Consider the following 27,797-nt stretch of genomic DNA (forward strand, 5'->3'; position numbering starts at 1 on the left):
GGCAGCTGTTAAACGCTGGGCATATATTACCAACCAAGTTCTCAATTCTGTTAGGGTAATTCCAAGTTTCATTGCCTAATGATGAAAGCATTATTATCCTGCTTTTCCTATTTTTTTATTTTTAATACTTTATTTTTATTTATTTATTTGACAGAGAAAGAGGGAGAGAGAGAGAATGGGTGCGCCAGGGCTTCCAGCCACTGCAAATGAATTCTAGACACACGTGCGCACCCTTGTGCATCTGGCTAACGTGGGCCCTGGGGAACTGAACCTGTGTCTGTTGGCTTTGCAGGCAAACACCTTAATGGCTAAGCCATTCCTCCAGCCCCCCCCCCCCTGCTTTTTTTTTCGAGGTAGGGTCTCAGTCTAGCTCAGGCTGACCTGGAATTCACTATGTAGTCTCAGGGTGGCCTTGAACTCATGGCGATCCTCCTACCTCTGCCTCCCAAGTGCTTGGATTAAAGGAGTGCGCCACCATGCCCAGCCAGCCCCTATTTTTTTTTTAAAAAAAAAAAACATTTATATTCTAGTAGTTCAGAGACAAAGCCAACATCCTTACTTCTGCCTTATGTTCAAATCAAGCATTCCTACTTGTGATAGTTTCTATTATGAACTTGACAGGACCTAGAATCACCTATGAGGAATTATCTTGATGAGGTTAGCTGATTTGCCATAACCATGGGTGGGGTCTTGGGCTGCATAGAAAGGAGGGGGCAGGCACAAGCACTGCCCTCTCCTTTCTCACTGGACCAAAAGTGACCAGCTGCTTCAAGCGCCTGCCACCATACATACCCCACCATGATGGGCTGTAACATGGAACCGTAAGCTGAAATAAAGTCTTCCTCCCTTAAACTGACTTTTGTCAAATATTTTGTCTCAGCAATGAGAAATTGGCTAAAATAGTTCCCTACTGCTTGAGCCTACAGTTCAACTGTCGTTCACTTTAAGATCTTACTCCAAATACAAATCCATACTGAGCTTCCTGGGTTTCAGCCTAAATTTTCAAGTCCACCTTTCACACCCAGGAGTCAGTAAAATAATGACTAGCAGCAAGCACAGCAGGGAATAGTTAATAAGAATACAGAAGTCCTCGTGAAGACTTCAAAAGGAGTAATCCATTTAGCCTTAACTAACCTCTGAAAACTGGTACTACACTTACCCTGTTTTATAGATGAGAAAACCTAGGCACAGTTCATGACCTGTGCAAGGTCCTCTAATTAGAACATAGCACACTCAAGTGTAGCCGGCTCCTAAGAATTACTGTTTGGCTTCTCTGATCACAGACACTTTATGTAAATTGTCAATAAAAAGCTTCCTGTGGTTTCTTTTTAATTTATTGTTATTTTAGAGACAGAGAGAGAGAGAACTGGCACACCAGGGCCTTAGCCATTACAATTGAATTCCAGATGCTTGTGCCACCTAGTGGGCATGTACGACCTTTCACTTGCCTCACTTTTGTGCATGTTGCTAACATGGGATCTGGAGAGTCAAAGATGGGTCCTTGGGCTTCACAGGCAAGCACTTTAACAGCTAATCCATCTCTCCAGCCCTTCCTATGGTTTCTTTTTCTCCAACAATTAAAGAAACATGCTTCAGGGAGAGAGATGGGAGCCTATCTGTCATTCCTACCAGAACATCAGCTGGAGTTGCTCAGACCCATCTTCAGGGACAGGTCTGAAGGAAGATCTGCTGGGAACATTTCTATGTAGTACATAATGCAATAGGAGAGACAGATTGTAACATATAACATCTAAGTAATTCCAAATACTGCAAATATTTTCTTTTTATTTTCCCCAATGCAATCCTAAGCCAGTGCTCCCCTCACTATGAAAGGGGATGAGCTGAATCAAATAATTAAATCATCCAATGAGTTTTTATTCTTCTCATTAAGACATAGTTCTTTTTTTAAAAAAACAATTTATTTATTTATTTGAGAGCGACAGACACAGAGAGAAAAACAGATAGAGAGAGAGAATGGGCACGCCAGGGCTTCCAGCCTCTGCAAACGAACTCCAGACGTGTGCGCCCCCTTGTGCATCTGGCTAACGTGGGACCTGGGGAACCGAGCCTCAAACCAGGGTCCTTAGGCTTCACAGGGAAGTGCTTAACCACTAAGCCATCTCTCCAGCCCAAGACATAGACATGAGGGGAAAGTAACCTGGATGGGAGACAAGAGACACAAAGAAGGAGACCAACTCTATATTCTGATCAAGGTCTCAGATTTATTCAGGCAAGCACAAGCTTATATACAGAAAATAAAACTTTCCAGACAGTGCCTACGTGCCTAAAGTCTGCTCCACAAATGCCTCTGTGCCTGAAGACTGTTTGCCAAGGCCATACAATAAGGTCTCTGTGCCCGGAGATCCAAAAACAGCTTCAGTTCTCATGGTCAAGAGCAGCTACAGCAAGGGCTGTTTGTAGTCAGCCCCTCCAGGGTCCTTTGTCCGTGTTCCTTCTGCCCAGCCTGTCACACACGTGACAACCCTACCTCTGCAGAGGAGGCTGCTCACCAGAGACGTGGGCCGTCAGCAGTCTCTGCTGGAACCTTCCAAATGGACAGGGATTTAACTTTTCACACTTGGATGCTTTGGTGGACTCTTGTTACGGTGAATCAGTGTTCAAAAGGTGTTTGGTGGCCCAGATAATGTTTAGTTTTTAACTTATGGTGTTTTTTTTTTGGGGGGTGCTAGTTTCTATAAGAACTATGTCACCGGCTCTGTTCACAGTACCCTAAATGACAGCTTCTAAGCAGCTTTTAGACTAAAGAACCAGATAACTGAGGTTTACAAGTGCAGTGGTTGATCTTCATTTTCAACCTGACAGGATTTGGAATCAACCTAAGAGAAACTTCTGTGTGTGTGTGTGTCTGTGTCTCTGTGTGTGTGTGACAGAGAGAGAGAGTGCACACGCACATTTACAGTGAAGATTAACTAAAGGGTGAAGCCCTGATCTCAAAGTGAGGGGCACCTTCCAAAGGAAGTTGGGGGAAACAGTAGCATCCCTGAACATGAACATCTTTATCTGCAGCTGCCTTCCACCTCTGACATCAACTCCAGCTTCTTCAGCCTTCCTGTGCAGACGAAACACCGACTCCTGTCCAGGGAGTCTCCAGGCCTCCAGCACTGGTTTAGAATTGCCCAGGCTCCAAGTTTTCTGCACCGATCAGCTACCAGCTTCTCCAGCATGCAGATGCTCACTGCTGACCCTCTGATTCCAAGCCAATCAGCTCTCTGTCAGAACTCACCTGAGCCTGATGGTAAAGCTGCTCTGATAAACTTGTAAGAGAGCTCATCGGGTCGGTAAGGCTTCTTAGCTGTTCACTGCTCCTTGCCCAAGCCTCAGGGTCCATGTGCCAGTAAAAGGTCTCCCCACATTTCAGCAGCCAGAGTTCTGGGATGGGGGGTGGTGGGGAAGATGTTTTCGAACCTCTTGTTTGCTCTCTTACCACCTCTTGGCTTTCTTTTCAGGTGCCGACCTTCTTTCAACTTCCTTAGAAAGCCTCCTTCACGTTTTCTCTCCAGTTCTATACTCAGCTATCCCATATAGGTGCTCAGGTCCTGCCTCTATGTGGCGTATATCCCTGCTCCATCCCTCCCCCTCCCTGGATTCACAGACTCCTCTAAGTAAATCTAATGACTTATAATTTATCCTGCTCAGTCTGTTTATCTTAATTCTTCCTTAGAAATAGACAGGAATCCAAAGGTTGGAGTTTGTAAGGTCTTCCTGAATTCAACACCACCCCCATGTCAACTAGATATACCCTTTAACAGCACACCACAGTTCCTTACTTCATCCTTCATCTTGATGGCCCCTACCTCCTGAACTCATTTAGCAAGTGCCCTCCCTCGCAGTTCAATTTCCTCTCAAGGGCATCCCCCAGCTGAACACTATGCCTTCAACACACGAGCCTTTGGATGGACGCTGCAGCTTGTCATATCTATGACTACATTCGAACTTGAAGTCGTTCCATATTGCTGGAGAAAAGCTTCTGGGAAGATAGTGTTCAAAACATAAGAGAATCTTATGTTTTGTTAGGTTGAACTTTTAACTTTGAAGACTTAAACTAAACACGGGTTGAATGGTTTGAATCTGAAATGTGCGCTACAGGCTCATGTTTCACTACGTTGAAGCTCGGGCACCTGTAGAAGGTCGGCGGAAGTATGCTACTCGGGCCGGCCATTGAGCCGCCTCTGGTTCCAGCCTGTTCTCTCTTGCTTCCTGGCCTCCCTCCACGTGAACAGCTGTAGGTACACTCCTTCTGCTACCAATGAGCTGAACCTTGGACAAGGCTGAAACGTCTCCAAAACAGTGAGCCAGGAAAAGAACAAACAAACAAACAAAATCTCCACTTAAAAAATTGTTTCCGTCAGGTATTTTGGTCCCAGGGACATGATAATAACTAACACAAAAGGACAGGAACAGGAAGCCTACTTGATAGCTGAGCCATCTCTTCAGCCCTGAAAACTAAACTTTGCCTGAGACATGAAACACATTTTAAAAAGTAAAGTTATAAGAATGTATTCGTTTGTGCACGTTGATGAACGTAAAGGCCAGTTGGGCTTACTACTTTCAATATCAAGTGGACCAGCCTCTTCAGTGTCCTTAAAAGGGTTTCCTGATGTTGTCAGTGTTGCTAGTCAAAAAAAAAAGAGCCATCGGGCTGGAGAGATGGCTTAGCGGTTAAGCGCTTGCCTGTGAAGCCTAAGGACCCCGGTTCGAGGCTCGGTTCCCCAGGTCCCACGTTAGCCAGATGCACAAGGGGGCGCATGCGTCTGGAGTTCATTTGCAGAGGCTGGAAGCCCTGGCGCGCCCATTCTCTCTCTCTCTCCCTCTATCTGTCTTTCTCTCTTCCTCTGTCACTCTCAAATAAATAAATAATTTTAAAAAAAAAAGAGAGAGCCATCAATTCCCAAGTGCTTGGAGGCAGATACTATATCTGCAGAAACAAAGACAATATAGGACATAATGTGTAGTTCATTTCTCCTCATATCTCATGCCAGTCTAATAACAAGATGGCACACTGAGCTTCAGAATGATTGGCATGGTAAGCAGTCACTCAGCGGCTTGAAGGGCAACCATGCACCAAACTCTGGCTTGACACTCTCCACCATTTCGTATGCAGCAAGCACTCAAAGAGGCGGCGGCCCCTCAGCAAACTGCAGCTGCTATGTAGCACAGGAGTAATACTGCCGTACCCTAGACACCTGGCCCCACCCCAGGGACTGGAATGGAGCTCCCAGGGACAGAAGGATCAGAGGTAAGCACCCGCAGACAAATCCATCCAGCAAGATATATGATTTCTACTGCGTTACAGTGAACTCTGCTGCTGGTTAATAGAATTTGGTAGAAAGAGAAAGAAACAGAAGTGGGGAAGAAGGGACGAATGGGAAGGAGGTAGAGGGAAATATGAAAGGAGGGAAGGAAAGTAAAGACGAGGGGAAGGGGGAAGAGAGACAAGGGAAGGGATGGAAAAATGGGAAGAGAAGTGTACGGATATGGATCCATTAAGGACTCACACAACTTAGGTTTATACATTTGTGGTTTATAGAAAGATTGGAGCCTTTTTGCAGCCCAAGAGAATGGAAACTAAAAGTCTGCAACCTCCAGCTGCTCAAACTTTCACCTTGAGAAGCAGGGGTCACAGGGGGTGTTTCCCGGCCTTCAAAGTAAGGCAATTCCCAAGCCTCGTCTCTCCAGAAAGGTGGGCTGTGCATGCTGATGTCTGCTCAGTCTTCGCCTTAGTCAAGCTGTGGTCTTAAGAACCCAGCCTGTGGGCTGGAGAGATGGCTTAGTGGTTAAGCGCTCGCCTATGAAGCCTATGGACCCCGGTTTGAGGCTCGGTTCCCCAGGTCCCACGTTAGCCAGATGCACAAGGGGGCGCACGTGGCTGGAGTTCGTTTGCAGAGGCTGGAAGCCCTGGCGCGCCCATTCTCTCTCTCTCTCTCTCTGTCTTTCTCTCTGTGTCTGTTGCTCTCAAATAAAAAAATTAAAAATGAACAAAAATAAAAGAACCCAGCCTGTGATTGCCCAGGCAGCGGGAGAAAGGCCTGCATGGCCCGCCTTGCCCCGGCTCAGCCTTGGCTGGTAGCCCAGGGAATATAGAACCAAGTCATCTTCTTCTCACCCAGAGCAGACCCCAGAGAATCGCTGCCTCTACTGAGCCCTGCCTGCGAGGAGGCCCCAGCCAGCAAAGGATAAGAGACCAGGGCAGGAACCGACAGCATCAGGAGCAGGCTTCAGGGTGCAGCGGACACTCTTGAGGAGTCCATTGGACCTGATCGGTAAAAATCCAGGAAATGGAAGGATGAAGACCTGGCAGGGAGGGTTTCACTCAAGCTTCCTCCCAGATGCTCATCCTTGCTGGTTTGCCAGGTTTCCTCGCCAGAAGATTCGTGTGGAATAGAAGCTGAGGGAGGTCTGGAAATCAGGCAGGGGACAGTGACTCCCATCCCCACACTCTAGACCTCCAGGCTCAGCCACAGCAGCAGGACCATGGGGAGGAGGGACCACACGGGCTGAGCAAAGGGGTCTCTGTGCCTTGAAGAGGAATGGCAAAGCTAAGAGGAATCTTGCCCGCCTTCAGAATGTCAGGAATCTAGTGTCCTCTAGGTGAGGACTTGCCTCTCTCTCTCTCTTTCTCTCTCTCAGGCAACACAAACAAGACCTTTGTTGCTGTATAATCCAAGGTAAATGAAAACAAGAGTTCTCTGATTTATTTAAAAACCTAATTAGAAGAAACGACAAGCATACTTGGCACGTCCTTCTTCTCTGGGGAGCCTGAAATGCAATCTGTAAATTGGTCTCAGGGAAAAAAAAAAATGAAGAATGGCATTATCTGAAAGTGCCATTAGTGCGACTTCAGAGCCCAAGATGGACCTTCACTGTCACTCCTGGTGTCTTCTCCTTCCCCCCAATACAACACAGAATGGAACATCCAGCACACGTCTCTGAGAAGTCCTCAGATTGTCACTAAGTCTGTCTGTGGCAAGGGGTTCATGATCACAGACTGAGAGACAAAGACGCACGTGTTCACAGGAGTGTGACCTGCACAGAAACTCAGAGGTCACCTTGGATGGCTGACTGCAGGAGAATGACCCCCAGGTGAGAGGGTGGCGGCACTCATTCTGAGTAGTGTGGCCATGCTGGGGAGGTGACCTTTATCCGTCATCGTCACGTGTGTGAACTGAGAGCTCGGGGCGGGTGAGGACATGTGAGGCCTTGTCCCTCAGAAACAGCCCTCTGTCATCGAGACCCTAGATTTTTTAAGGACACCAAAACTACCTTAGAATATCTAAAAGAAAAGAAAGCAAGGGCAACTGCAAAGCAGGTACAAGGGTCTCATAAATGAGAACACCGAAGTCCTCACTCTATGCTCCAATATATATCAAGGTACCCAAATATGTGTGTCACATGCGTGACTGTAATGACCCAGTAGAAGTGAATCTCCCGGAAGTATAACAGCCTGTTAACTACTGACTTTTCCAAAACACTTAAGCAGGCATGTTCGACAGATCTTAACAACCCCCACTGTGTGTGCCTGGCTCCGTAGGACACACAGACAGAAGCTCCCGTCTTCAGGAAGAACCTGGCGTGTCACTGGAGGGGAAAAGAGGGACTTGGAAGAGAAGGCCATTTACCAAGGCAGAGCCACACAGGGCCAAGTGCTAAAGGAAGAGGTCGGATAATGAAAACTGTAATTTAGATGAGGAAAATATCTGTGGCTGAGTCAATAGGAAATAGCTAAAGAGGAGACAGCAGACACTTGATTTCAGCCTTTAAAGATAGACGCATTTGAAAAGACGAAAACACTCAACCAGATGTCTCATGGTCTAAGAGACACTGACACCTTCTATAAAGAATGGACAGTGGATAGGAGGTGCTCACTACGGACCTGTCAGGCTCACAAGTGTCTATTTTCATGAGTTACTTCTTTGGGGGCTGAGGGTGGAGGCTGGGTCATGTGAGCGTGGCTGGGCGCTCAGGTGCACTGAGGACTCACTGATGTAGGAATAGGGACCCACACGGTGTGAAAAGAAGCCGCAGGGACCCGTACCATGAAGGACAACAAGAGGACTGGCAGAGCTGGACTACGTAAGAGAGGTCCAGGGAGACTTACAACTCATCAAAGGACTGAGAAGTAACAGCTGAGCATTTAGTACAAATGAGATTGGGCACATCAAGATGTTGTCATGGATGATGGAGGAGGGAAAGAAAATGACATCAAAGTAGAAGAGGGGCTAGTTGGGAAGAAGGGGTTCAGTGCGGAACAGAGGCTGAGCGACAGGGGACAAAGGAAGGTAGAGGGAGCTGTTTATGACCAAGGCACATTGTCTCTACGTATGGAGGTTGTCATTTTTAAAAAGATTTTTGTTTTATCTGTACATGGTTGACTATTATTCCAATTACTAATCGACACTAAAAAATTATAGAAATACTTTTGGAGTACAAACATAAAGCTTACATTAGACAGTAACACTTTAGGGCTCAGAATAATTTATTAAAACATGAGATTCAGTGTCCTGTACAATTCTAAGCACTAAGAATCCTGGTTTAAGATTTTAGAGAGTTTCCAAAAAGGGGAAGTGACCATTTGTGTCAACATCAACACTTGGATGTCACCATTTTGAAGTTATACTTTCTGTCACAGATGATAGCTAAGTTACCAAGCAAAATGGAATGACTTTTCATGATTTTCTCAGAGAAATCACACAAATGTCCTTTCCCTTGGCCAGGTACTATTCGTTAATATATAATGGGCTCTTAGAAAGAACAGAAGGATTCCAATGACATAAGAAAGTACTCTGAGTGCGGAGGCATACTAAATGACATATATTTTCTAAAACAGGAGACCTTGGTCATATAAGTACTTTTATGAAATAAATCTTTGGGTAGTTTAATTAATTTGTTTTTTAAAAATATGGACATGGGCTGGAGGGATGGCTTAGCAGTTAAGGCATTTGCCTGCAAAGCCAAAGGACCCAGGTTTGATTTCCCAGGCCCCACGTAAGCCAGATGCACAAGGGGGTGCATGCATCTGGAGCTCGTTGCAGTTGCTGGAGGCCCTAGCATGCCCATTCATATTCATTCTCTCTCTATCTCCCTTTCTTTGTCAAATAAATAAATAAATAATTTTTTTAAATATGTACATAATGAGATCTTCAAGCCATTTTTTTTTCTTTTTTAATGCTTACACTTATTAAATTCTCTCTAAAACAATAATGGGCATCCAGGGCAGGAAAGATGACTTAGCAGTTAAGCGCTTGCCTGTGAACCCTAAGAACCCTGGTTTGAGGCTTGATTCCCCAGGACCCACGTTAGCCAGATGCACAAGAGGGCTCACACAGCTAGAGTTCGTTTGCAGTGGTTGGAGGCCCTGGTGCAACCATTCTCTGTCTCTCTCTCTTTCTCTCTCTGTCTGTTGCTCTCAAATAAATAAATAAAAATAAACAAAATTTAAAAAAAAACAAAAACGGGCATCCATGTATCTTGCACTGACCTAACTCTCCGTTGGAGAACTTGCTTCTCTTTTTCAGATGGATGCAGAACCTCAGGAGAGAATCAGCCCATCGCACCCCACCCGGGCACCAGCTGAAGCCATAGAGTTAGTGGGGTAATGAGCAAGAGCTGCTTTCTCGGTGAACCTGGTACCAGCACAAGGGTGAAGGAGACAGACACAGAGAACACTCAACTCCTACCAAATCAGATATCCAGAGACACGGAGACTCCCAAGACCTTATCACTGAAATAGACCTAAAATGAACCCAACACGGTTCAGGAAAATTCATGGAAGAGGGAGGCAGAAAGCTTGTTAGAGCCATAAAATTTGGGTCATTATGCACAGAGACATTGCTTCTCCCCCATAACTGAAGGCCACCCTCACAATGCAACTCCCACAATCTGCAGGGGGGACAATGACAGGGAGAAGGATAATGATGGTACCATCATGGCTGTATACACACTATAAACATAACTGATAAAAAAAAAAAAACTAAAAAGTTAGAAAAAGAGAGAGAGAGAGGCCCAAGTGTTAAAAACTGTGGAGTTAGATGAGGGCAAGGAAACTGGCATGTTTTTCTAGAGTGCTATCACCCAACACCAAAATCCCAATCTTACAGATATTCTAGAATGAAAAGAGGGAGGAAAGAAAGAAGGTAAAGAACTCTCCCCCACTCAAGCTGTCAACCCAGCCCCAGGCTAGAGAAGTGGCGGTTTGGGTGATATCAGGAGACAAGATTCCCACCAGGGCACACGACTTCTCCCAATAAGCCAAAGCAAAGTGGTGCCAACTCTGAAAGAGGTTGGCAACCAGAAGACCATGACAGACACCAGAGGGCACAAAGGGTAGAGATGTCACCAAAGCCGAACACAGGTCAGTGTCTGTGGATACTGCAACCACAAGCGTCTTGAGGATCCCCAGGAATGCTGAAGGGAAGCTGTTGTTTCCCCCCCCCACCCCCCAGAGGACCAAAGCTTACATAAACAGGCAGTTAAGACAAGAGTGTGCTATCATTGCTCATAGACTATCGTGTTCAGCTCCAGGTGAGTTAAGATGTGGAAGACTTTACTTCAATAACAGGTATGAGTCCGGGGATAAAATGCCTAAAGTGGGACCAGCGAGGAAGCCAGCCTTGGTGAGGTGGATGTGGCCTGAAACTATCAGATGAACAGTGACAGGCTTCATAAAGGCTCCAAATGTGGGCTAAGAGGTACAAATTTTAACACAGTGGGTAACAAAGGACCAGTAGAGATTTTGCGAACAACATAGCCACAAATAAAATATGTATTTGGTTTTTGGAGGTAGGGTTTCACTCTAGCCCAGGCTGACTTAGAATGCACTCTGTAGTCTTAGGGTGGCCTCGAACTCACAGTGATCCTTCTACCTCTGCTTCCCAAGTAATGAGATTAAAGGTGTGTACCACCATGCCCAGTTAACACAAATAATAATTTAATGCTGTAACAGTAGACAGAGCCACCTCAAAACAGCAGGGAGAAGACAAAAGAAACAGAGATGAGTTATTTATTCAGTGAACCAACAAATACTGAGCATCTCCTCAGTAACAGACATTGTCCCTGGCACTTGGGGGCACAGCAGTGAATACAACACTAAAAACTCTCACAAAGGGGCTGGAGAGGTGGTTTAGTGGTAAAGGCACTTGCCTGCAAAGCCTAAGGACCCATGTTCTACTCTCCAGATCCCACATGAGCCAGACACAGAAAAGGTGAGGCAAATTCAAGGTCTCACATGCCCACTAGGTGGTGCAAGCATTCTGGAGTTTGATTTCAGTGGCTGAGGCCCTGGCACACCAATTCTCTTTGTCTCTTTCTCCTGTCTCTCTCTTTTGCTCTCTGAAAATTAAAAAAAAAAAAAAAAAAAAAAAAAGCTGGGTGTGGTGGCGCACACTTTTAAGCCCAGCACTTGGGAGGCACAGGTAGGAGGATTTCCATGAGTTTGAGGCCACCCTGAGACTCCACCGTGAATTCCAGGTCAGCCTGGACGAGAGTGAGACCCTACCTCAAAAGCTAAATAATAATAAATAGATAAAATAAAAAATAAAACTCTCACAAAGAATATGTCCTCTTGTGGGAGACAAGCAGTAAACAGGTTAGGTAAGTTTGATTACAGATGCACAGAAACAAGTGCTGGATGGAACAGTAAAGAGAGAAGGGGAGACAGCAAAGATCAGGACCACGAAGACTGACATTGTTGACAGGCAACCCCGAAGGCTGCCACACCCTCACAACACCCGTAGGAAATGAGGGGGCTCGCGGTGAAGGACACCTAGAGGAAAAGTGTCACAGGCAGGGGAAAGGGCTAAGTGGGAAGACCCAGAGGCATGAGAACATGGAGATGTCTGAGGGGTGGCCGCGTGGCCAGATACCATTATTGGGGGGACAAGAGTTCTAGGAAGAAGAAGTTCAGGCAACAGTGGGGAGCCAGATGGTGGGGTTGTCTGGCAGGTTCTTGCTAAGTTGTTGCCTTTGTTTCCGAAAGAACAAAAGCCACAATGGCTGCCGCTATGGTGATGATTCGTTTATACAGGAGGTGACTGGGTCCTGAACTGGTAAGAACGGGAGAGGAAAGAAAGACAGAGGGGCCCGAGCGACTGTGCTAGTCAGCTTTCTGTCACTGGGACAAAGCACCTGTGATAATCAACTTCCCAAAGGAAAAGGTTTGGGCTGGAGAGATGGCATAGTGGTTAAGCGCTTGCCTGTGAAGCCTATGGACCCCGGTTTGAGGCTCGGTTCCCCAGGTCCCACGTTAGCCAGATGCACAAGGGGGCGCACGTGTCTGGAGTTCGTTTGCAAAGGCTGGAGGCCCTGGCGTGCCCGTTCTCAATCTCTCTCTCTCTCTCTCTCTCTCTCTCTCTCTCTCTCTCTGTCTCTTTCTCTCTCTCCCTGTCACTCTCAAATAAATAAATAAATAATGAACAAAAAAAAATTTAAAAAAAGAAAGGAAAAGGTTTATTCTGACTCATCCTTTAAGACTTCGGCCTGCCTCCCCTTGACCTTGTGGCTTTGGGCTGCATTAGCACAATGCATGGTTGAGGAGGGCTGTTTGGGAAGCAAACAGAGAATACACGAAATGGCCAGAGAGCCAACATCCTCTTTAAAGGCAAATCCCCGGTGTTCTGTTTTCTTTCCACTAGATTCCCATCTCCAGAAGGGACCACTGTCTCTCAGGGGTGCCATGGGCAGAGGCACAAGCCATTTTACGCATGAACTTTGCTAGGAGGGGAGGCACATCTTAGATCCAAACCACAACAGCAACAGAGGTCTCATCCCTCTCTCCAGCCCCATGCAGGTCTCTACTGAGGTCAACACTGATTGCTCATGCCTTGACCTTGTCTTGCAGTAAAACAATCAGTAGTCCAGGATGACCTTGATCTTGCACCTGGGTCAACTTGGCTGTGCAGTACACCTGGCCAACTGCACGTTCAACAGCTTCCCACAGGGTGATGGCCGGAAGTGCTTGGAACAGTGCAATAAAAGCCGCTCAATACGCTCTTCCAAAGGCATGTTTTGTTCTGTTCTAAAGAACGCGTCCCCCACAGCAGTCTGCATGTGAGGTGTCTGTGCCCAGAGACACTTTTCCTGAGGAGCCTCAGACTTGTACAATGCATCTCAGAGCTAAGCCAGGACCCCTGCCCAAGCTGAGGTGAGGGAGGGTGAACTGCGCAGCCTCCTGAGGAACATGTGCAGAGAAGAAAGAAAAGAGTCTTCCTGACATTGTTTGGACACAAATGAAAACTGTTGCATCTCCCCGACAGACAACATATTTTATATTTTCCATTTGAAAAGAAAATAACCCAAATCTTAGAGAACACCAAGAGAGGCAGAGGACTTTGGAGCTGAAATATGAGATCTAGAAAGATGCATGAAGACTTTTCTTCCTCCTGAGAAGCAACCATTTGGCACTCACTTGGGGAATAGTTTGCTAAGGATCAAGCTGCTAGAAGTGTGTTGGCTCAAAGAATGATACTATATCCTGTCTTAAGCATTCTGTAAGAGTTGAAAGAAGCTACTATGGGAACAGTTCAGGCTTCTTCCTTCAGGCTAGAGGGAAAGGTACACATATCCCAATAGTTTGCCTTTAAATTTTAAATTTTAATAAATTTGCTAGGCTGGAGAGATGGCTTAGTGGTTACGGTGCTTGTCTGCAAAGCCAAAGGACTCAAATTTGACTCTCCAGATCCCACATTAGCCAGATGCACAAAGGTGAGGCAAGTGCAAGGTCACACATGGACACTATGTGGCATAAACATCTGGAGTTCAACTGCAGTGGCTAAGGCCCCAGCACACCAATTCTCTCTCTCTCTTTCTCTCTCTCAAAAATAAAAAAATAATAAAATTTGTTGGTGCAAACTAGTATTCCACTCTTTATGTCTGTATGTGTATGTTGTATGTGTACACGTGCATACATTCATGTGTGTGTGTTCACGGGTGTAGGTGACCGTGTATGGGTGCACATGCGTTTATGCATGCGTGTCCATATGGAGGCCAGAAGGCAACCTTGGGTTTGTCACCCTCAGGAATTCTGTCTACTTAACTCCTTAATAAAGGATCTCTTATTGGCCTGGAGTTTACCAATTAGGTTTGACTAGATGCTCAGAAAGTCTCATGGATTCCCTTGTCTCTAACCTTGCCAGTGCAGGGATTATAGGGGCAATATCATTATGCATAGCATTTATTACATGGGTACTGGGGATTGAACTCAGTTCCTCATGCCCATGAGGCAAGGATTTTACTGAATGAGACTTTCCCCCAACCGCAGTCTATAAAAGTGGTTTAAGACTGACGTGGGTTAGTGGGTTTGATTATTTAAAAAAAAAATGAGCAGTGGCCAAGTATGGTGGCACATGCCTTTAATCCCAGCATTTGGGAGGCAGAGGTAGGAGGGTCCTTGTGAATTTGACACCAGCCTGAGACTACTACATAGTGAATTCCAAGTCAACCTGGGCTAGAGAGAGATCCTACCTCAAATTAAAAAAAAAAAAGAGTGGTAATACATGTACTATAGAATAATATACTGGCCAATGATGGACTGCTACATATCTCGTGATGCACCACAGCTTACATGTCTAGCAAGCCACACTACCCATCTGTGCAAACCCACTCTGTGACATCTGTCAATGACAAAACTTCCCAGAGGGTCGTTTTCAGATGTCCTCATCATTTGACAGTACATGACTGTACAAAGTCTCTCTGATGGGCTTCGACAGAAAGCTGTAATATGCATCTTAAGAGAGCTATATGCTTTGGAACTCGGTTGGGTGGCTTATGTGAGCCACTACCAATTTTGTAAACCCCACCTAAAATTCAGGGCCAACTATTGAAACATGAGCCAAACACATATCACAGCTGCTCCTTATAAGAAATATGGAGGACAGACTGACGAATGTGTGTGGGTTGGCACAGGCTGAGTGATGTGGAATTGATACACGGATGGATGAGAGAGGTGACGCTTCATGGACACCTGTTCTGACTGGTCCCGGATGCTACACTACTCAGCCATTCCTTCTGCCTTCTCCTGTTTGGTCCTGATGCACTGAAAGGGATTCCATCCCAGGGAATTTAAAGAGACTTTCAAATATCCCTATTTCACTATCATGTCCTCCAAAGCCCAGGGAACATTATGGAAGAGAAGGCAGAAGAAAAATATATAAGATCTAGAGGCTGGGACGTGGTCTCATCGACATGAACTGGCTGTTGCATTGACGACCACCTTGGGGCTATTGCGACCTTTACAAGACTGTGCAATATTGGCCCTGACAATTATCCATCATGGGTGGTGGAGCTTGGGCTAGCTGGCTTTGCAAGCAAGAACGTTTAACTGCTGAGCCATCTTCGCAGCCCGCTGTCACTGCCTCCTTGTGTTCGCTCCCGCTGCTCTCAGCTCCTGCTCCCCTCAGTCTTTTCTTTCTTTTTTTTTTCCCCACATTCGCTTTTCAATGTTTCCCAGCAGGTCCTACTTTATACAGCAATGGGCAGCCACCACTTTTAAATTTATCTTAGGTTGTCACCCTGTCATTGGCTCTTTCCAGCTACTTTGCGGCAGCTCCCTGCTAGACTTTTATGCTCTCTTAAAGGTTTTATGTGTTACCAGACCAAAGTTGCCACGCAGCATTGACAGAGTTGACTGCATATGTGCAGTTTTGCACATACATGGATACATGAGGACAATGTACAGACATCAATAAATAGAAATAGAGCCCTTATATGCACACGTATGTCTATTCATGAATGCAAGCATACAGACATGACTGGGGATGGGCTCCGTGTATAGCATAAGTTATACCATAAACAGCCTAACAGGAAGTGGTATTTTGAGGCTGAATCAGTGACTCACATTCTGACGTAGTAGACAGAAGACACGGCAGGCGATTGAGGGTTAATGCAAACTATCAAATATCGAACTTGGACTTTCAACCCTTGCAAACATGACAGCACCCTGATGCCACCTGACCTGATTCATGGTCTCACTCCCAGCTTACTACACAGAATAATACACAGGATTGTATCATGAGGTTTACAGCTGAATATTTCTAACCAATAATTTACAGGCATTTTCTTTAATTTGCATTATTATACCTACTTAAAAAATGATATCAAGCTGTGGTAAATAGCCCCTGCATTGCTCTTTTCCACACTCCAAGTCATTAGTGACAAAATTGCGACAAAGAACTGCAGCCATCTATCCCAAGAAGATCAACATTTCTGCCACCGTCCATCCCACACTGCATCGTCAGCTGGCAACGTTATTTCTACTGACACACAGCCACAGCCACACCTGCCCATATCAAGTCTAATGAGACCATCACTGCCATAGACGGGTTTACCAGTTGGCTGACAGCACAATGTGTGTATTATGTATACTGTACACACAGCCCAGATTCAGTCATACCAAGTCACCCATTTTACAGCTAAAGGGACCCGGGACTCTCGGAGACTGAGCCACTTGGACTAGATATGAGCTTATCCTAGGTCCGCTGCTTGTTATAACTTAACTATGACTCAGTTTCTGTGTGAGTGGTCAGCTGTGATGTCAAGACTGGGGAGAACAAAGAGAGAGGACTTGGCACCATCAGTTTCTCTGGTCTGCTATCCTGGGGGTCCTCGTAGGGATGAGCTGGCAGCAACCGTGCCAGGACCACCTGCGTTGGGGAAGATAGTGGCAAGCAGCCTCTGTTCTCCATGAAAATCAAATAAAATGGGCTGCACAAGGCAGAGCCTGGCCACACAAGACTAGTGGTATGTGGGTGAAATCTCTCTCTCAAGAGCCTTAATGATGAGGTGCAAATTCAGATAGGCGTTATGGCGTCTAGATGATAACGTCGACCTGGTGACAGGTGTCTGTGTACATGTCTCTCAACAATCACGCCACTGGACCAATTCTTTCACGAGAAGTCCCAGGGTGACTTGCTCTCAGCGTTGGAGATTCAAGCGTGCACAACGGTAAGCTAAACTCCCATGGGAGCCGATGGCCTAGCCATGTGTTTAAGGATGGAAGGTGAAGATAGGGAAGGGGCAGAGTCAAGGGCACCTTAACCTTGCCTTACCTCACAAAACTGTCCTTCATGCTCCTCAGTGACAGAAACACACTCTGCAAATCTGGGTTGCCTTTAGGGGTTTTGAATCACTTCCCTTCAAGGAGGATGATTCAAGGGGATCATATGATTGAGTGTTTGTATTTATCCATATGGCTGTTATAGCTCAGTCATGGAAACAAGTATAAGAGGAGGGTTATTATTCACACTGTACTATGTGCCTGTAAAACAATCCCAACATTACACAAACTCAAAGCCAGGAAGTCTTAGAGCCTGGTCTCAAAGCCAGGTCATTAGATTTCAACACACACCCACACATACACACATACACCTCACCAGCATCTATATCCTTTTAAAGAGGATGAAGATATCACAACAGACTTTTCATTCCAATGTGCTTAAGTCATTTATTTCTCAAAAATTTATGTCTGGTCCATGAGGCAGGAGTGAGAAAAGACTTTCCTAAAAAGCAGAGACAATATCAACATTGGAGGCCAGTAGTAGTGTTGGGTAATGACTGATGCAAATAATGTGCCTAAATTGAATGTCCCTGAGCAAAAGTGTGTTTTAAAATCTGCTCTAAGTGGCTGGCAGGCCTGGGTGGCATGCAAACTAAAACCTGAGCCAGATACAAACATATCTTTGTTATTAATGAATAGGGTCATCTAATATTAAATAAGAGCAGAATGCTTTACATAAACGCACACTCACATGCAAATGCACAAATACAGCCTCAGTCTAAAATTGCCACGAACTCTTAATGATACAATAGCATACACATTTTTTAGCTCAATACAAAAGTTTAATACAAAGGCAAAAACCCTATGCAAAAGTTCAAAAAATTATGAAGCTGTGATGGTGATTAAGAGTATGAGGCTTTTCTTCTTTTTTTTAACCTGTCTGGTCATGACTCACTACAGGCAGGATTTTTCCAAATTACAGATGATATGAGTCCTAGAAAAACTCCAAAGGATTATGGGAGCACTTCTCAGATGGCCTTTTACTGAACACCCTTACGATGTTGACAGATGTTCTGAGGGGAAAACAAAGTATTCCACCAACCTTTCTCTCCTCAGAAAAGAACTAAGAAAACCTAAGTACTTATATTCTTCTTTGTGAATGTAGTCTGTGTGTGTGTTTGTACATATGTGTAGAAGCCAGAGGAAAACCTTGAGCATTCAGGAATGCTGTCCATATCCTTGCAACAGGGTCTCTCCCCATTGATCTAGAGAGCTCACCTATTACTAGCTAGCTATCAAACCCCGGGGAACCCACCTGTCTCCATTCCTCAGCACTGAAATTTCAAGCATGTACCACCATGCCCAGCATTCTACACGGGTCCCAGACATCAAACTCGGGTCCTCATGCTTGGGAGGTAAGCACTGTACCACCTGATCTATCTGCCCAGCCCTTACGTCCTTCTTCATGCTTTGTACATATACTGGAGGTATTCAGAGTCCTCTAGACTTATGACTCTTTCAGTGAATGAAGTTATCTATTTTTTATACAAGCTTAGGTGTTTTTCTAGCATATGGGTTGGAAAAAGGAATGAACTATGCAAATGGACAATTGGTACTATCAACCCAGGGCACCTAAGGGCAGACTCTTAAGGATCCCAGACTTCACATGCCACATCTCTGTCACTATATTGTATGAAATAAGCAGATCCAGTTTGTGCTCCTGTGCCTGGAAAAGTATCCCATACCAAACAGTACTGATTGTAACTCCATCATGAAAGCTGTCACAGGAACCATGGCTAACCATTGGGGGGGGGGGCTTTCCCAGTTCTGGACACTGTCCGAAGTGCATGAACTGAGGATCGCTATGAAAATATCCAACCATCTGCCACACACACAAAATGCAATGTCACTTCCACCCATGGGAGACTCCACTCCCTTCTTGCACACACATCTACTGCCAAAGTCAGTAGCAAAAATGCCTGGAAAAAATTCTTTCTGTAAACTATTGTTGCTGCTGGCTCTGCTTCCCCTGAGTCATCATGATTCATTAGCCTCTCAAGATTTTGATGAAGGGAGCATCCTCCAGCAGACGGTGGCCTTGGCACTCGCTGCATGTGTTGGTTTTATCCTGATACCCAAACAACCCAGAAAGCTGGCTTTGTCTGCTGGACTCTCCTAACACAGACACACACATACATTCTCTCTCTGTCTTCCTCTGCATATATTTCATTCTCTCTCTCTATCTCAGGCAGCACCTTCTGCAGCCAAGCAGCCATCTGAATGTGGCTAACTGACCTGCTGTGCTGGACAATCCAACAGGCTTGTGAGGCTAGCAGGAAATATCACACGCAGTCCAGTGTTGGTGCTCAGTGATGTAAGGCTGCCGGTCCAGCACACAGCTGCGTGCGAGGTCCCCAGCATCGCCTGCTGAGTCTGACTCACCCTCTGGCATACAACCTGTGTGCACGCTGCTGCCTGGAGCTACTTTCGTCCTGAGACAAAGTAGTCAGGGTATAATGAGTTCTCTAGGTCGTGGTCTTTTTTAAATAGCAGAAACAAGAACAGATCCTTCACACACAGGAGAGAACTGCTACCCTTGGACTCTTTTTTTGTTTATTTTTATTTATTTATTTGAGAGTAACAGAGGGAGAGAGAGAAAGGGAGAGAATGGGCGTGCCAGGGCCTCCAGCCACTGCAAAAGAACTCCAGATTCATGCGCCCTCTTGTGCATCTAGCCTTCGTGGGTCCTGGTTAATCGAGCCTCGAACCGGGGTCCTTAGGCTTCACAGGCAAGTGCTTAACCACTAAGCCATCTCTACAGCCCACCCTTGGACTCTTTATCCCAGCTTCTTCCAAGAACCCAAAACCATTACCAATAGGAATCCCCATGGGCAGTAATGTTGAGATACTCCATAAGTCCAGGATAAGTACCAATGCGGCTTCTGATAAAATGGTAAAAGGCCCAGTCTGTGTGATGTCGCACAATGTGGGACACTTTGATTTATCTTACTCAGGTGGTCCCACCCATGACCTGGTGAGAAGATGAAGGTGACACAGAGAAGCAAAATGAAGGTGTCACAGTCAATGCCAGGGCGAGACAGAATCACCCTAAACATCAGCTCCTTTATAACCTAAGTCTGAACAAATGTCCCATTAGCTAGTTCAATTTCATGACATTGAACTATATGTAGGAACAGAAGAACATTTGTTAATTTAGTCCTTCCGCTGATTCTGGTTGGTAAATCTACTTATCGGTATTTTATAGAAGCCAAGACTCGGGGAAAGTGAGGAGGACTGGACTTTTCATGTTGGCTCCCACACTTGACTCAGCCACCTCCATATTGCATGGCTTCGTTAACATAACCCATTCACTTTCTCAATAAAACCACATTTGCCAAATGGTGGGCAACCGAGATCATACCAGAACAACTAAGGTCAGGTGTTACAGGTGGGCTTAGCCTTTTTCACCAACCCTTAATCCATAAGGAAAAGACTAAAGCAAAGGCATGAACCAAACAATCATGAAGAAAAAGAAAAAAAACAGTACCAGAGAGCCTACCCGCAAAAAAGAGAAGGTGACATAAGCATGTGTAAAAATAGAGCAGCTATATCTGGTAACAGCATTCTGAAGTCTGACAGTTCTTTTTTTCTCTCTCTCTCTCTCTCTCTCTCTCTCTCAACCTACGCACTCGCTCACTCACCTAACCATCTACCTACCTTCTCCTACAGCTCTCAGCTGCTCACACCTACCTGCCTACCTGCTCCCTTTCCCAGAAACCACATCCCTCTCCGCCTAAATCCTCCGAGCTGCGGAATGGGCCTGTCTGGGCAGGATTCTGTGAGGCCCTCTGATGCCATAGATGTTCAGGTGGCTAGACAAGCTAATGTACCTCACAGGCATTTTCTGGCACTGCCCTAAATGCCACAGCCTGGTTGACCTTAAACAACATAAATGTTTTTTTGTTTTTGTTTTTGTTTTATTCTGGGGTCTTTGCTCACAGAGCTGGAGGGTAGAAGTCACCATTGCTGAAAGCCCTGCTTAGGAGGCTATGTCTCCCCCAGTGTCTGTTGGTAGCCAGCAGCCCTTCAGAATGCTGGACTTGTAGCTGAACCACTCCAAGCCCCGTTTCCATTGCCACATGGTGTCCTTCCTCTGTGGCCTCTTCTCTTCTCATGAGGATACTTGGCATATAGGATTAGGGGTTACCCTACATTAGCATGACCTCACCTCAGCTGACGGCATTTGTCACAACCTCATTCCTAAACAAGGTCACATTTAAAGATTCTGGGCACCATAATGTTAGTGTATCTTTTTTGGGGGGTACGCAATTCAACACATGACTGTCGCCTTACAGAGCGGATGAGGGTCTCTGCCGTGACGGTGCATGGACTCTCTCTCTGCAGAGATGTCTTTGCGACTGTACCCCATGCTCTAGACATCCTCATGAGGCAGCTCTAGATTGGGAGCCGGCACTTTGAAACATACAAATGACGAAGTGAAGGGCTGTGAGTGATCGATGGTCCACTCACAAACGGAAGTGCTAAGGCTTAATACTTTCACTCTGGATGCCAAGACAAAGAGAACTGAAACAATGCTCAAATTTCACTCAGAGTATAAATGGAAGAGTGGGTTTTCACACCCAGGTCTGTCCCACCCAAAGTCCATTTCCTCACTGTCCACAATTGCCCAGTCTCACATGGCCAAAGCCATCGTTTGGATATATATACAGATGGATACAAGTAAGTCTCTTGCAAGGGTGTGTGTACTTGTGTTTTCTCTATGGATGGTTAGTGTAGGAATAAGTTCCTCTGGGGACAGATATGTGGCTGAATATTCTATTCCTCATCACAAAGTGTGAAATAGTTCCTATGAGAGTTTCTACTAAATGGAGAGGGTGAGGGTGTCAGTTAGTGACAGTTAACTACCTGTCATTTGCAACACTGGAGCTCCCTGGTGCTGAGCCCTCAGCCCAGGTACACTGGGAAAATAAATGAATGCAGGAAGCTTGAGCAAAGTAAATGTTACCAAACTACGGTGGTCCCAGCTGAAGTTTTACTTCCGATTTTTCACCTATAATGTTTTGGGGGCATCAGGAAACCTCCCTGGTTGACAACTCACTGGAACTTATCCCATATCTGGCACTAAAAATTTTCTAGTAACAATCTATGGCCCCTGTGTGTTCCACTGTCCAAAAACATAGGTTTTCATATGATTTATTCATATCCTCTTAGATTTTGATCATCTCTCCCTCCACCTTTCCTCGCCTCAATCTCTTCCCCTGACCTCACTTAGGCCTTTCCGCCCCCCCATTAATCTGTTCTTCTACTTACATATATACAATACCATCCTATTGAGTTCCCCCCCCCCAACCGCCTCCCTTTCCATTCCCTTTATATATCCTTTCTAGCTTACTGGCCTCTGCTGCTGAGTTTTCTTACTATTCTGGGGGTAGGAGGCAAGAAGATCAGAAGCTCAAGATTATTCTCAACTACATGGTGAGTTTGAGGCCAGGCTAGGCTGCATAACACAGGAAGGAAGAAGGGAGGGAGGGAGGGAGCAAGGAAAAAAGGGAGGGAGGAAAATAAAGGAAAAGGAAAGGAGAAGGGTGGTTTGAATGTAAATTGCCCCCCATAGACTCATGTGTTTGAATACTTCAGCTCCAGTTGGTAGCACTGTTCAGGACAACTGTGGAACGCTCAGGAGGTGGAGCCTTGCTGGAAGACGTATGTCACTGGGTGGAGGGGAGGGGGGCTGAGGATCAGACACCCTAGCTCCACTTGCCATTCCGGTTTTCTAGTTCCTCCCCTCCCCGCCCCCCGCTGATGTGACAACATGATGCTGATTTCCGGTTCCTGCCATGCCTTCCTCACCATGATGGGCTTCCCCCTTGGAAGTGTGAGCCAAAACTAAACCTTTTCCTTCCTTAAGCTACTTCTGGTCTGGCATTTTGTCCCAGCCATAATAAAGTGGCTACTGAAGAGAAGAGAGGAAGGTAGGGTATGGTAGAGTGGGTGGGGTATTGTGGGGGAGGGGAGGGGAGGGGAGGGAAAGGAAGAGACAGAAGAGGAAGAGGGGAAGGAAGAGAATGGAAGTGGGAAAGACAAGGAAAGGGAGGGGAGGGGAGGGGAGGAGAGGGACAGGGAAAGGAGAAGAGAAAAAATGAGACAGCCCCCAGCCCACCCACCTTTCCCCCCTTCCCTCCCCCTGGCAATCCCTTTGTTGTGCTCCTACGTGGCTCAAGATTGCTCACTTGCTTGCTCTGGGCCTCTCAGCTTTGCACATTCTTCTCCCTGCTAAAAGCGTTCTCATGCGGGGCATGGTGGCGCACACCTTTAATCCCAGCAGTCAGCCTGGACTAGAGTGAGACACTACCTTGAAAAACAAAAACAAAAACAAAACAAAAAATTTTCTTTCCCCAACTCTGCTTATATAACCATTGGCCGTCCTTTTAAAACAGAGTTCCAGGCTTGTGTCTGTGAAGTGGCCTTTGTCCACCTCAACCCACTCTGATTTTTTTTTTTTCCCCTACTCTTAAATTACTCATGAAATGTGCTTCTTCGCTGAAACAACGTAAGTGGGAAAGTGCTGCCTTCAATAAAGTATTCCCTCCTCCCCCAAACACTCTGCCTGTACTTTGTTTAGAAGCCAGTAGGAAGTGCCTAAGTTATGGTAATGCCAACAGGTAGGTGCCTAAGTGATGGTAATGGCAACAGGTAGGCGTTCTTCAAAGGCAGCACATGAACAAAACGCAAATACACTACATGATCTATGTATGCATGCTTTTTCACAAAAAAAAAATTCTTGTTCAATTCTCTAAAAGTTGAAAATATAGCTTTTGAACCAGGAGCTCTCCTCTGAAGAGTTTCCTGTATTCAGTACAACTGACTGCTCTCCAGCCTCCCTGGAAGAGAATCATCCATGTCACCCACAAACGTGGCTCTGAGCCCCTCTCTCTCCAGTGCCTTACTGCCCTGATGAACAGCCCTGTATGTTAAAGGTCTTACACTACGGTACTTCTCAAACTTGGGCTTGTGTGGACCATCTGCACCAGAATATTTAACATGCTTGTTAAAACTCACAGATTTCCAAGTCCAACTCCAGCCATCATCAGCATTTGGAACAAGAAAAAGAAGCAGTCATCTGCATAGCTCACCAGCATCCCAGGGGGATCCTAATGAACAGCCCGTGGTGAGGACCGCTGTGTCGGTCATCCTCCTAAGAGCAGGTAACAAGTTGCTTCCCTTGTGTTCATTTCAAGTATATTTCCTCGTCAATACTCAGTTATAACCCAAGTGTTGAGGGGTAATTTTCGAGAATTCCCCAGCTCCTTACGACTCAGGAAGTTCTGAAACTTTAAAGGTCCACAAGCCCTTCCCCAACTTTATATAAGGAGTATGGTCTGAGGCCAGGAGACTGAGCTCCAGGGATGCAGCCCGATGAAGTCATCTCCCATGCTGGGTGGCCATTTTGACCACACGCCCATTCTCCCATAAGCAACCTGCAGTTGGTTCACTCTGCTAGACATGAATGGACCCACTACTTGGGTCTGCCGTTGCCTTATCTGGGATGAAGGGATGAACAGGTGCTAGTTCGAGTGTCTGTGGGGAAAAAAAAATGAACAAGACACCATGCTATTTAAAGTGTCTTGGAGCTGGAGAGATGGCTCAGCAGTTAAGGCACTTGTCTGCAAAGCCTAACAATCTGGGTTCAATTACCCAGTACCCAAGTAAAGTCAGATGCACAAAGTAGGGCCTGCATCTGAATGGAGTTTGTCTAAAGTGGATGGAGGCCCTGGTATGCCCATTCTGCACACCTCTCTCTCCCCACATCCTCTGCTTGTAAATAAATAAAAGATACATACATACATATATATATATATATATGTATATATATATATACACATACATACATATATATACATATATATGTGTATATATATACATATTACATATATGTATATATATACATACATATATATATATACATATATATTCAAAAGACAATAAATTTTCTTTACAACATGTTTTCATACCCTGCTAGATCCTTCACTACTTTTCAATGTCTCTCCCAAAACATGACACTGAAGGATGGTACAGGCATCACAATGTGAGGTGACAGGGAGAGCTAGAAGCTTTTAATACACTTACTACACACTGCCAATTTTGTGAACTACATCCATTTACATTTCTGCCAGCTGCTCATGAGACAACCCATTTCAGCCTAAACCAACCTGCAGGAAGTCTCGCCATTTCATAAATCTTTGCTAATTGATGAGACACATGAGGCTTATGCCTCAGAGTTGTTTCGTTTGGGTGACTTTGTTTATATTATTTTTTATACACAGAACAGCAATTGGTAGTTAATTTTCAAAAATATTTTATTCATTTACCTGCAAGCAGAGAGACAGAGAGAAGAGATACATAAAGAGAATGGGCAGGCCAGGGGTTTAGCCACTGTAAACAAGCTCCAGAAGTATGTGCTACTTTGTGAATCTGGTTCTACATGGGTACTGGGGAATTGAACCCAGGTCGCTAGACTTTGCAGGCAAGCACCCTAACTACTGGACTATCCCCACAGCCCTATGATTGGGAGTTATTTGGTGAATGATCTGCTCCTACCCTCTCTTGTTTAATTTTTAAAATATACTTTATTTATCTGTTTGAGAGAGAAAGGGGCAGAGAGAGAGAAAGAAAGGGAGAGAGGGAGGGAGGGAGAGAAGGGGAATGCCAGGCCCTCCAGCCTCTACAAATGAACTCCAGACACATGCACACCCCCGCCCTTGTGCATCTAGCGTACGTGGGTCCTGGAAAATCAAACTGGGATCCTTTGGCTTTGCAGGCAAACACCTTAATTGCTAAGCCGTCTCTTCAACCCTCTTTCTCATCTAAGTTTTACACCCCATGCCAGGCACGGTGCCAGGTGTCCTACCTACACATTGTCTCCTCAGATCCTCAACACCCCCCCCCCAAAGACTGGGCCTTAAGGACCTTATGATGAGGTGACACAGTAAAGCTTTCTACTTCTTTCCTGACTTGCTCCTTGGCTTAATCAGCACCTGCTGGAGGAGAAAACTCTTCATCTTCCAGACGCTTTGTGAACTGAGTCAAGAGAGTCGCGTGCCTCGGGCGAAATTAATGAGGAAGAGAGAAAGACGCCAGGACTTCTTACAAACCTGTGCCTTGATGGACCTGCCTAATGGTTTCCTTATTCTCTGTGTTTCTCCTAGCTTAGAGGTAAGAGTGACCAACGAGAAGGGCGATTTACAGATGCAAGGTAGGGGAGGATGCATAGAGCCAGGTGTGATTGCACACACTTGTTATCTCAACGCTCAGGGGGAGGAGGCAGGAGCTTCTTGGGTTCAAGACCAGTCTTGGGTGAACACTGAGTTCAAGATCAGCCTGGGCTACATAGCGATACCCACTGAGGGGCGGGGGGATGGGTTGTATTAATTTATGTGTTGTTAAGAGAAGTAACCTGTGTCCTGAAAAGAATTTGAAGAAACAACCAAAGAGTAATTAGAGGGTACAGCAGAACTTCGTAACAAATCAGTTCACTGGTGGACAGAAAGATCTGTATAAAACATTAAGGTTGGCTCTCATTTTTTTTCTATTTCATATTATCTGATATCTCCAAACCAATGTTTATGCAATTAACTAAGACCCTAGTGTTAATTCATTATTTATAGCATTTTAGTCCAAACAGCTGAGCTTCTTGTGGATTTGGTTAATTTAGTCAAATTCTATGCAATTATACTTTAATTAAAAATACATATGCATAAAATTGAAATGCTGGTATTTAAACCAATTGAATTTACCACAAGATTAGAAGAAATGCAAATGATTAATTACAGACCTGAGTTAGAGACAAAATTAAAAGAAACTTAATCCCACCCTTGTTCTCTACCTAAAAGGCAGCCAAGACCCAGTGATCATGAGTTCTCAATGGCATTGAGGGGTAGTGGAGAGATTCAAATGACAATTTCTTGACTTCAAATCCACATCTGGGCTTTTCCAGAAACTTTTACTTCTCCCAATTTCACTTAAACCTTGGTCTCACCCAAAAAAATAAATCAAGTATTTTTTCCAACCAAAACCTACTTATGTTGGGAGTCAAAACTGCTCAGGCTACACAAAAGGTTTATTTTTAAATTTTTTGTTTATTTTTATTTATTTATTTGAGAATGACAGACAGAGAGAGAAAGAGGCAGCGAGAGAGAAAGAATGGCATGCCAGGACCTCCAGCCACTGCAAATGAACTCCAGACGCGTGTGCCACCTTGTGCATCTGGCTTACATGGGTCCTGGGAAATCAAGCCTTGAACCAGGGTCCTCAGGCTTCACAGGCAAGCACTTAACTGCTAAGCCATCTCTCCAGCCCCAAGGTTTTAGTTTTGAGACTTTGCAATTCAACTAGCCTAATAAATAACCCTGAGGATTCTTCAACAAGCTTTGACAAAACTCACCCTCTTCCTGATTAACAGAAACATATTAACTTGGAATTTCAATGTCCTACAATTTGTTCCAAATACTTCTTACACATAAGGAAAAATAACCAAAATCATCAAGCACTATATAAGCTATGAAGGTCATTTTCTTAAACGAGAAGGAATTCCCCTTTTCTTTGCACTTTATCATTCTAAGTTTCTCATTGCCATCTTTTTAGACTAATATTTTAGCATGAAAAATATTAGGCTCACTTTCAACATTAAAGTTTTAGCTTTTCCAACACTTACTGCATGGACACCAGGCTTTCTTCAGTATTTTTTTTTCCTCTTTTTTTTTTCTCAACCCTA

General features: G+C 45.2%; 1 protein-coding gene across 1 annotated transcript in view; it reads right to left on the reverse strand.

Annotated features, from left to right (window-relative positions):
* Dgki (diacylglycerol kinase iota) overlaps positions 1-27,797 on the reverse strand; it is a 499,206-nt gene that overhangs the window by 274,182 nt on the left and 197,227 nt on the right.

Source organism: Jaculus jaculus, chromosome 10, assembly GCF_020740685.1.
Source record: "Jaculus jaculus isolate mJacJac1 chromosome 10, mJacJac1.mat.Y.cur, whole genome shotgun sequence".
In the NCBI taxonomy this organism is placed as follows: domain Eukaryota; kingdom Metazoa; phylum Chordata; class Mammalia; order Rodentia; family Dipodidae; genus Jaculus; species Jaculus jaculus.